The sequence below is a fragment of the Armigeres subalbatus genome, chromosome 3, assembly GCF_024139115.2.
Source record: "Armigeres subalbatus isolate Guangzhou_Male chromosome 3, GZ_Asu_2, whole genome shotgun sequence".
Lineage (NCBI taxonomy): Eukaryota > Metazoa > Arthropoda > Insecta > Diptera > Culicidae > Armigeres > Armigeres subalbatus.
Window position 1 is genome coordinate 330,256,042 of NC_085141.1, and position 9,523 is coordinate 330,265,564.

Sequence of the window (9,523 nt, forward strand, 5' to 3'; positions counted from 1 at the left end):
TCGAGCAAGATTTTGATTTAGTTAGTGTTTAATAAAAGCAATTTGAATTAATTCAATCATTTTGTTATCTAAATTCGAGTTTAACATTCTTGAGCTGAATCACGACCTGCTCGCGCATTTCACTGTGTTCAGCGCTAGCAACGACTTGCTCGCGCATTTAGCAATGTTCCTTGCCCCCACTTTTTTTGGTTGCACATGAACAAAATTGTTGCTCGCGCACTCCGACTGCTCGCGCATTTCACAGCGATAATGTTTCATGCAATGGTAAAATGTTTGTTTACCAAGTTGCGCACCAACCCGGCCAAAACGAAAAATTCAACCGCCACCTTTTGACGGCCGCGGAGATTTCCTCCATACTATCGGCCCCAACAAAGGGATCGTCGAACAGCCTACCAGCCTAGGCGAAGAGCATACCGAAAAAAGGAAAAGATAAGGAAGAGAAGCAGCCCACCGCGAGCACAAGTGGCGACCCGGGAGAGTGAGTATTTTGATTTTGGTTGTAATCCAGCTGTTTTTTTAATTTGTTCGTCAGCACCTGGCTAGGACCAGGGTGCTTCTAGTTGTAATGAGTAGTTGGCGTTTGTTTTAAAAGAATGTCAGAAAGAAATTTCATTTTGAACTTTTTACCATTTGTTTTCCAGCCAATGCCATCGAAAACGAAACATTAAAAAGATGAGAAGCTGTTGACAGAAATGAACACTAAGCCAAAAACGGTGTTCCGCTTTGAAGCGTCCCCGCTGGCGAGATGCGATGAGAGTGGCCCGGGAAAGATGCTGCAGACAACTTTCCCGTTGGGGAAAGGTACGAGGAAGTGCACGCAACAGTATTAACGAGGAATTCATGCAGTCAAGGCGATTGCAGCGGAAATTATTGAGGAGGAGGGTACCCCGATTGCGTGGATGGATACGCCTTCACCAAGAGTATCATCCGATGACGAGAAGGAGCAAACTGCGACCAAAAAAGTAAAAGCTTCAAAGAAGATGAAGAAGAAAAAGAAGGGCAGTGATAAGAATGGTAAGAAGAAGAAGAAGAAATCCAGTAAGAAGAACTGCAAAAAGAATAAGCATAATAAGAAAAGGAAAAAGAAGGTCTTTTCCTCGTCATCATCGGGCAACAACGAAGAGGAAGAGGAGTGGATCGAAAAGTCGGGTAGCAATGCGGAAGCCAGAGCCGGAACATCCAAGGGTAGTGGTGGCGCGGACGAGGCGTCGTAGGACCGATCAAACCCAGCGGAAATCTAAGCCAGAAGGACTTTGGTCGGGCACTGCTGCCTGGTGAGGGTGCCGCGATGTGACCGAGGGCAAGCGAATAATTGTTCATCCGCGGTGTGGTGAAATCGGGCTTACATCGGACGAGATTGCCAACTTTGAGGACATTGGATACGTGATGAGTGGTAGCAGGTAAGTTTTATCACCTTTTTTTCATTCGGTAAACCTTCTTACTAATTTTGGTATACAGTAGACGTTCGATAACTGCAAGTTATTTAACTGCAATGCTTTTTAACTGCAATTCGATAGTTGCTACAGTTTTGCAGTTATCGGACCGCTAAACTTCAAACTGATGTCAAACTCAATGACAGCTGCATTGCGCTGCACATTTAGATGCACTTTTATTGCATCTGACGACGATTGACAACCGTTTGACGTCTAGAATGCGTTGCAGTTATCAAACGGCTACTGTACTTTTATTAATGCACTGCTTTTCCATTAAGCTTTTCGTTCTTTTTTAGTTTCATTATTTTTTGTTTTTTCATTCTCGCTGCGGCTATCTTTCACTTTTGCCATGATTTTATTCTTTATGTATATGGATGAACAATTTAAAGATAATGAATTACATATTTTTTCTTTTTTTTTAGATATCGTCCCATGGAGGCGGTCCGCATCCGTAAGGAAAATCAAATCTATTCTGCGGACGAGAAACGAGCACTGGCCATTTCAGCAAGGAAGAACGTCAGAAGCAACCCGCTCCTGTGGTGACCCGGAAGAGTGAGTAGTTTTGATTTTTGGTTTTGTACGCAATGCCAAGGGTGTATTCAGAGGTTGGGCCGTAGGGGGGGTTGTAAATAATTCCACAACAGTTTATGGTTTGAAAAATTTGCACGGCAAAAACTGTATTCCTATTTTTCTTTTGCGTTTATAAGGAGAAAACTTTTTTTTTTAATTATCCAACAGTTTGAAGGTCCGGCTGATCAAATTTTTTACAAAGCACGATTTTTAAAATTTTCATGCTTACATGTCTTTATTATTTGTATTCAATTGAATGGTCTTATATCCTTATCTTTTTAGAGAATGAAAGAAAGATAACGTTTGAATTGAATCTTTAATATTGCGACTGTCTAGTACTTTCCATTTAATTCCACCACTTTTTGTTATTTTTGCAGATATATTTGTTTTGCACCCATCTCCATCGAACGACGGAACAGGAAGAAGATGAGGAGCTGTTGGCGTGTTCTACTTTGAAGCATCCCCGCCGTATATCAAGGCTGGCGAGATGCGTGTCTACCAAACAAGAGGTCTGAAACGGATGATAATTTTTCTGTACGAATATGGAATCAACAGAATTCTGTAGAGAATTTGCTGCTGGATTATTTGAAGAGCTTGCGAAGCAATCCAGGACTGGCCATTGTTATCTTGTAATCTTGTAATCTTGTAATATCAACGCACCCTCTGACCATAGCCTATCTGCGTTGTATTTAAATACCACTGAGCGATACGTCTACTGGGCAACACGTCCGGTGTGCACTGCACTAAGATCTCCTTAGATGCAACCGGACCGAGATCTTACTTAAGGCTCCCAAGGGTCCGTTTCTTTGTGATATGTTGCCATAAAATAGAAATATATGCACTTGCTTTTCTAATCTACGGCAATATTTAAATTTACTAATGATATTGATTAGTGACAAGTAAATTCATTCATCGATCAGATTAGAACGAGCTCAGTGCAATTAAAATATAAACGCAATACTTATCTGCAATTCACAGAAGATGTTGGGATTGTCCTTGAAGTAATCACGTTGTGAACACAGACTTCCTGTATTGACGGTGGTTGTTATGAATATGAATACCACTGCTGATACCGGAACAATAAGATTTTCTTCATCACTGGTCGTCTGGAAAGAGGTAGATAAAAGAATTGGGCCGCTTTCACTCGCCGGCCCGCAAAACATTAGTAAGTAATTAATCTTACTACAAAGACAAAAATACAGTTCTAATAATTCTGTCTTATTAATGGATATCACACATGCCCACCTGATACTCAACTTAACCAAAAACATATCCTCAATACTTAATAAAATGATAACTGTATATAGTTTCTATTATTGTCCATATATACTAGAGTGGGGCGCAGTTGTATGGAAAAACGCAAACTTCGTCCTATCCAATGAGATCAAGGTTTTTCTGAATCGTTTTGGGACCCCAATCAACTGTGCAAAATATGGGCTCGATTGGTTGCAACCTCGCATGCCGCATCGCGTTTTAAATTTACATGGAGATTAGTATGGGAAAACGTACTTTTTTACATTTTTGCTCGTAGCGGCTTCAATTTATCATCAATCACGTGACTCAATACGTTAGCATCTAGTCTGGAAGATGCCGAAAGACTTTGCCGAAGAAGGTGCGTAGCTGGAAGGTCTACAAAAAATGTTATTACATTTCGAAAATTGATTGTTCAATTCATATGCAAGAAATCAAAGTTTCTGCCAGCACTACCGGACAACTTATGGTTCTCGAAGGGCAAAACCCATCTTCCTTCTCGTCGGATTTTTTTCTTTGTGAAATGATTCTGGATAGCTCCCATTAGCTCTAAAGCCCAATAAGATCAATTATTTTGAAATAACACTCAGTTAAATAATTGATCTACGTAGTATGGCAGTGCTGGCAGAATAAACGATTTTTTGCATATAGTTTGAACACTCAATGTTCGAAGCGTTATAACTTTTTTCGTGGACGTTCCAGCAACGTGCCTTCTTCAGCAAAGTTTTTCGGCATCCTTTGGGTTATACTTTAACGCAATGTGCCATTTGGTTTACGATGAACTGAAGCCTCTAGCAGTAGAAATGCAAAAATATACGTTCTCCCATACTAATTTCCATACAAACTTCAAACGCGATGCGGAAAGCGAGGAAGCAACCAATCGGTCCCAAATTTTGCACAGTTGTTCAGGACCCAGAATGGCTTCGAAAAACCATTGATTTGAAAAAATGACCATGACGCCCCACTCTAATATATACCTACTATTCAATCTAGGATTCCAAATCGGATAAATTAATTCAGTTGCTAACTAGAAGCTTATCCTCAACGCTTTGGCTGTCAATAGTCTCCACAATATGAACCTTAAAGGTTGTTATAACTTTGTTCAATCCTACATCTGTTTATATTAAAACTCAATCCTAACTGCTCCGAAACCGCTTTCAACACATAACTGCCCCGAGCACAGCCACTAAATGCGACCCACAGGACCCCAATCGAGGACGGCCTACACTATACCGTTGTGAGCTTACACCCTCTCCTGGGCTGTGCGACGCTGAAAACATGCTCCTAACGTTTGATGCCTAAAAATAAAAATAATTAAACTAATTACACTAAATCTTACACTTTTGATCGAACCCGGCTGACATTCGCGTTAAACAATGTGTTCCATGAGTGCTGATCACTCATGATAACGCCCCGAATCGGCGAATAAAATTCAGTTTAACACAGAGTTTAAACCCTCTCTTGCGCTAAGTAATGCTGAAAACCTAACTTCTAGGAATTTGATTCGTAGAAACAAATTATACTGAAATTGGTGCGTGGCAAAATAAGTTATACTATTAGCTAATTTAGTTAAACCATGACTACCCCACATTATACTGGCCCGTTTGGAGTCATCCAGTGGCACTTGGTCTTAGCATTCGTTTTCTTTTTAAATTCTATAACAATTCTCCACGCTTACCCCCATATTAGTAATATGTAGAACGAATGCTTGACTATTACTATACTAAGTATAGTAAAAGACCGGAAGTAATAATTGGGCCAGCCACCACCATCCAGGACTGGCCATTGTTATCGTGCCAAAATTGAAGCTGCAGAACTGGGTCAACAAACTTGGACGGTGGCGTGCGATTTGATTGATTGAAGACCAGGAAATTAGGAATGTATTCATCAGGGATGTGCTGATGCCTAGGAAAGGCCCATCGTACCAAGAAGGAAAAATCTGTGCTTTCGGAAATTTTGAGGGAGCTTGAGACGGCCAACCGCCTGTTGCTGACGTGATCGCCGCTGCTGAATAATTTTCATGAGTTGTGGGCTTTGCTGAATGGCCTGTTGCCGGATATTTTCAACAGCGCAGATGTAAATTCGACGCAAACGAATGCATCGCACAAACTGATCGAACGTTTGCATGCGGTGTTTATTTTTTTTAATTTAATAGTTGTTGAAGCCTTTCCTGCTACGTCGATTGAAATTTGGAATTAGAGGAGAGACTGCGCCGAAAAAAATCTTTGTTGGACTGTCCAAGATGCAACGCGAGATAGTATTCGAAAATACTTATGAAATATATCGACATTGTGAACGGAGCTGGTATAATGGAAGAGATCCGCCTTCAGAACATTTTGATGCAGCTTATGAGATGCACCCTCACCTGTTTTATGATGCAGAGTTTGGTCCACCATACAACACCGATTATTATTTGTTGAAGAACAGCGTCGTTGGTCGTTTTGGATAACTTGTTAATCAAACTTCAGGAGCAGGGATTTCGAGTACTGGTTTACGACGATGACATCGACCGTTTTCGGTCGGTTCGGACGGTTTACGGAATCGTAATTTATTCAAAATGAGTGAAGGTTTGTAGATTGATTTGGTTATTTTGCCGGAATTTCCGCGCTGAAATTTTGAACCCATTATGTAGGGTTATGTTTGTGACAATTCATGGTTGTTTGCATTCCATTTCAGCTGCTCCGGATGATATGTGGACCCCGTTCAAGGACCTCTTCAATAGTATCGACTCGTTCCTGTCGGCGTCCGGCAGTAGCGCTGGGCAACAGTAGGAACAAAATGTGGCCAGTCTGGATGCGCTGCTGCGAAAACATAAGCAGAATTTCACCACCCTACTGCGAAATCCACCGAAGAATGCCAAAAGCCGGGAGGCAATCCAGATCGGGATTACGGACGGAATAACGCTGCCTGAGTTTGGGTGGTGGACGAGAGTGTGATTATTTCCGATATGTACGATTTGAACGAGTACATTGCGCTGGAATTGCTTCGCACAGCGCAGCAGCAGATGCCGAATCATCCGGGGCTGCAGCGGGACTAAGTGGTAGTATTGCTTAATAACGATGGGAGGAAGTCGCTGATTGCGAGCTTGAAGGAGCTGTTTCAAACCCGGGTTGTTGTAAGTTGGTGCACGGATACGCCGCACGAGATTACGCAGCTGATCACAGCGTACACGAATGGGCTTGTGGCTAATGGAGTGCTGAATAAAATCGTGGATTTGCTGCGGGAGTTGGACGTAATGAAAGAACTAGACGTTCTGGCGACGAATTGGGCGCTGGGTCCGCCGAAGCATCATCGTCAGGTGCTGGATTTGTTCGAGGAGATTCGGATGCTGTTGGCAACGGGTTTGTTAACCTGTTCCACAGGAAACGACAGTGAAGTTGATCCGATACTTGGCCAAGTACAAGTCGATGGTATCGAACGGAGGAGTGGACAATGTGACGCTGGCGCTGCAGATGGCTTTGATGTACGGGTTGGATATGAGCGTGATTCAGAGGTGGGAGGATGGGGAGCAGGTCGTGAAACGGCTGCCAATGGTGAAGGATCCGGAGCTCATCGAGAAGGTGATGGTCTCAGTGTGTCCATGTTGGGAGTGTGATGGTTTGTGATCGGTTTTGTTGTTCACGTTTGGATTGGATTTTTATATATATTTCATAATGCTGTCCAATGAGCAGCTCGAAGTAGCTCGAAGTTGTTCCTGTCACGCTCATGCCCGTTTGTTGACAAAAAAGAACGAGCAGGACGGGAACAACTTCGAGCTACTTCGAGCTGCTCATTGGACAGCACTCATATGTATAATTATTTGTAAATTGTTTTTTCTTATTGTATATAAATATAGTATTCTTGAATAAAAATAATAAATGAAACGAAACGGAATATTTATTTTGAATACGTAAAATTTTATGCTGACATACTAGACTCAAATTGAAAGCGCGCATAACTTGTTGTTTTGAAAGCTAAACTGTTAATTCGAAAGAAGAATACACATTTAGTTTTGAGAGGAAAATGTCATTTCGAAAAGTCAACTCCTGTTACAGTTCTTACCGATGTGACATTCTTGCAATTGTAAATTTAACAGTCGTATACTTTCTACTGAAAATCACTAACGAATTTTCTTAACTTTACTAACGTTTCTTTGACTTTTACCAACTATTTTTTTTTGTGTGTATAATCCTTCTGTCAAAACAAATGTACACACTTCATTCCGTGCACCGAATGTTTTTGTATAAAAATAGGTAGGAATGTTGTTCGGGAAAAGTGTGTTCTAATTAGGTATCGATCCAACTATCAAAAAGATTAAAATAATAATGGTAAGTCTAATGTATTTGTGTTTTAATCTTGAATACTCATTACATTTGATTAAATTTCAGGTAACTAAATTTACAAGGAAAATTTCATATACTCGAACACAAGAGAACACTGTTTTTGTGGTACTTAGATGACCGGGATAAACAGCAAAATGATGACCACTTTTACTTCATCAGCATCAACATCTCCCACTGAGTAATTGCCGCCTCGCAGCTTAGTGTTCATTAAGCATTTCCACAGTTATTAACTGCGATTTTTCTAAGCCAAGTAAGTTACCATTTCTGCATTCGTATATCATGAGGCTAACACGATGATACTTTTATGCCCAGGGAAGTCGAGACGATTTCCAAACCGAAAATTGCCTTGAATAGCACTGGGAATCGAACCCAGCCACTATCAGTCTGGTTTTGCTTCGTAGCCGCGCATCTAACCGCACGGCCAAGGAGGGCCCCATGATGTCTACTATTAGATTTGAAACATAGAATTCAGATAGACACAGGCAATGGCTGGGTGGACAACGAATCTGTCCTAAAAGCCACGGAAATGTTACAGACCGCTTTGATATATCTTCCCCATATTGAGTTTATTCATGGTGCTATTTTTGTGTTCAAACCTATCATTAATATATGTACATTGAAAATGATACAAACTTCTATACAATTTATCACGAAATTGAAAGAAATTGAAAAACAAAATATACAGCAAAAATTAAGCGCAAGGGGTACCGTTACACAAATTCTTTTAATATGGTTCGATTATAACTTCAAAATAAGACTTAGGGCTCATTCACAAATTACATAACGCAAAAAAACACAGATTTGAACCCCCACCCACCCCTCCGTGATTTGTTTGTAACATTTCCTTTATACCACCCACCCCCATCTGTGACGCATAACGTCTTACTAAAATTTCACAAAAATGATAAATTGGTATTTTTAATCAACTCTACCTTAACTTCCTTCATAGTGCATAATAATACTGTCAAATTAGAATTCAATTAGTAATTTCATTTTTTTATATTATTTTATTATCATAAATGTTACCCGTAACAAAACTAAACAAACCCGCCCACTCCCTAGGCAAACCGTGACATTTTGTAACGCAATATTGTGTACCCACCCACCCCTTTATGCGTTATGTAATTTGTGAATGAGCCCTTATTGTTTGAACCCCTGAAAATGGATTATATGCCAACATTCTGTTGTAAAATTTGTGGAAAATTTTGTTCGAGAAAATGATCGAATTTTTATAGTAACATAACTTAACCGCCTTTTCCACATATTGTAATTTGGTGAAATACCATTTATCGTATTGTGGAAACAATCTAAGGTAGTGTAGACTTATAGTTTCGATGGATGATCTATACTGTTCTATAAGTATTGTTTAGAATGGTTGTGAACTATATAGAAGATAGTAACTGAATAGTCCTGAACTATGCGGGATTTTCATTTTGAGATATCTTTTTTAAATTGCTCACGAAAACTGTTATATAATAATGTTGTTGTTATCACCGATTTATTTATCTAAATTAGATTATGTGAGAAATTTGGACATATTAAGTGTATTTAAAGGCATGGTCAAGTCTAGTTTTTCGTCCACTTCGCGGTCACAGTTCTTGTTATGTCACGGTTATAAAAAATCTTGAAAATCTGCTATTAGCGTATAATATTTTATCTCTAGAATATTGGATTTGACACCCAAGTACATTTTCTAACGCGGATGGTATTTAAAACTTTGATATTATATATATCAGTGGCTCTCAGAAGAACCGTGCTTCAAAGAAATACATTTTCTATCTCCATCTGTTGCGTCAAGTTGCAGCGGACTGTAAGGCTGATGCTGGGTGCTCCTGGGTGGAGCGCAAAACCAAAGCTGTCTTCATGCAGCGCATCCGCTTGACGTGTGCTGTTTCTTCAATGGAACCAGCGGGATGCGAATTGCTTTAAGGCAGCATGCGACGAACC

At 40.2% G+C, this 9,523-nt stretch overlaps 1 long non-coding RNA gene and 1 pseudogene across 1 annotated transcript; both read left to right on the forward strand.

The window, feature by feature from the left end:
- The first annotated feature begins 459 nt into the window (after positions 1-459).
- On the forward strand, positions 460-3,256 carry LOC134221227 (NKAP family protein CG6066-like; annotated as a pseudogene).
- A 4,192-nt stretch (positions 3,257-7,448) lies between these two features.
- Positions 7,449-8,145, forward strand: LOC134221229 (uncharacterized). Its single transcript, XR_009982273.1, has 3 exons — positions 7,449-7,561; positions 7,622-7,826; positions 7,889-8,145. It is a non-coding gene; the product is annotated as an uncharacterized LOC134221229 (long non-coding RNA).
- The last annotated feature ends 1,378 nt before the right edge of the window (positions 8,146-9,523 follow it).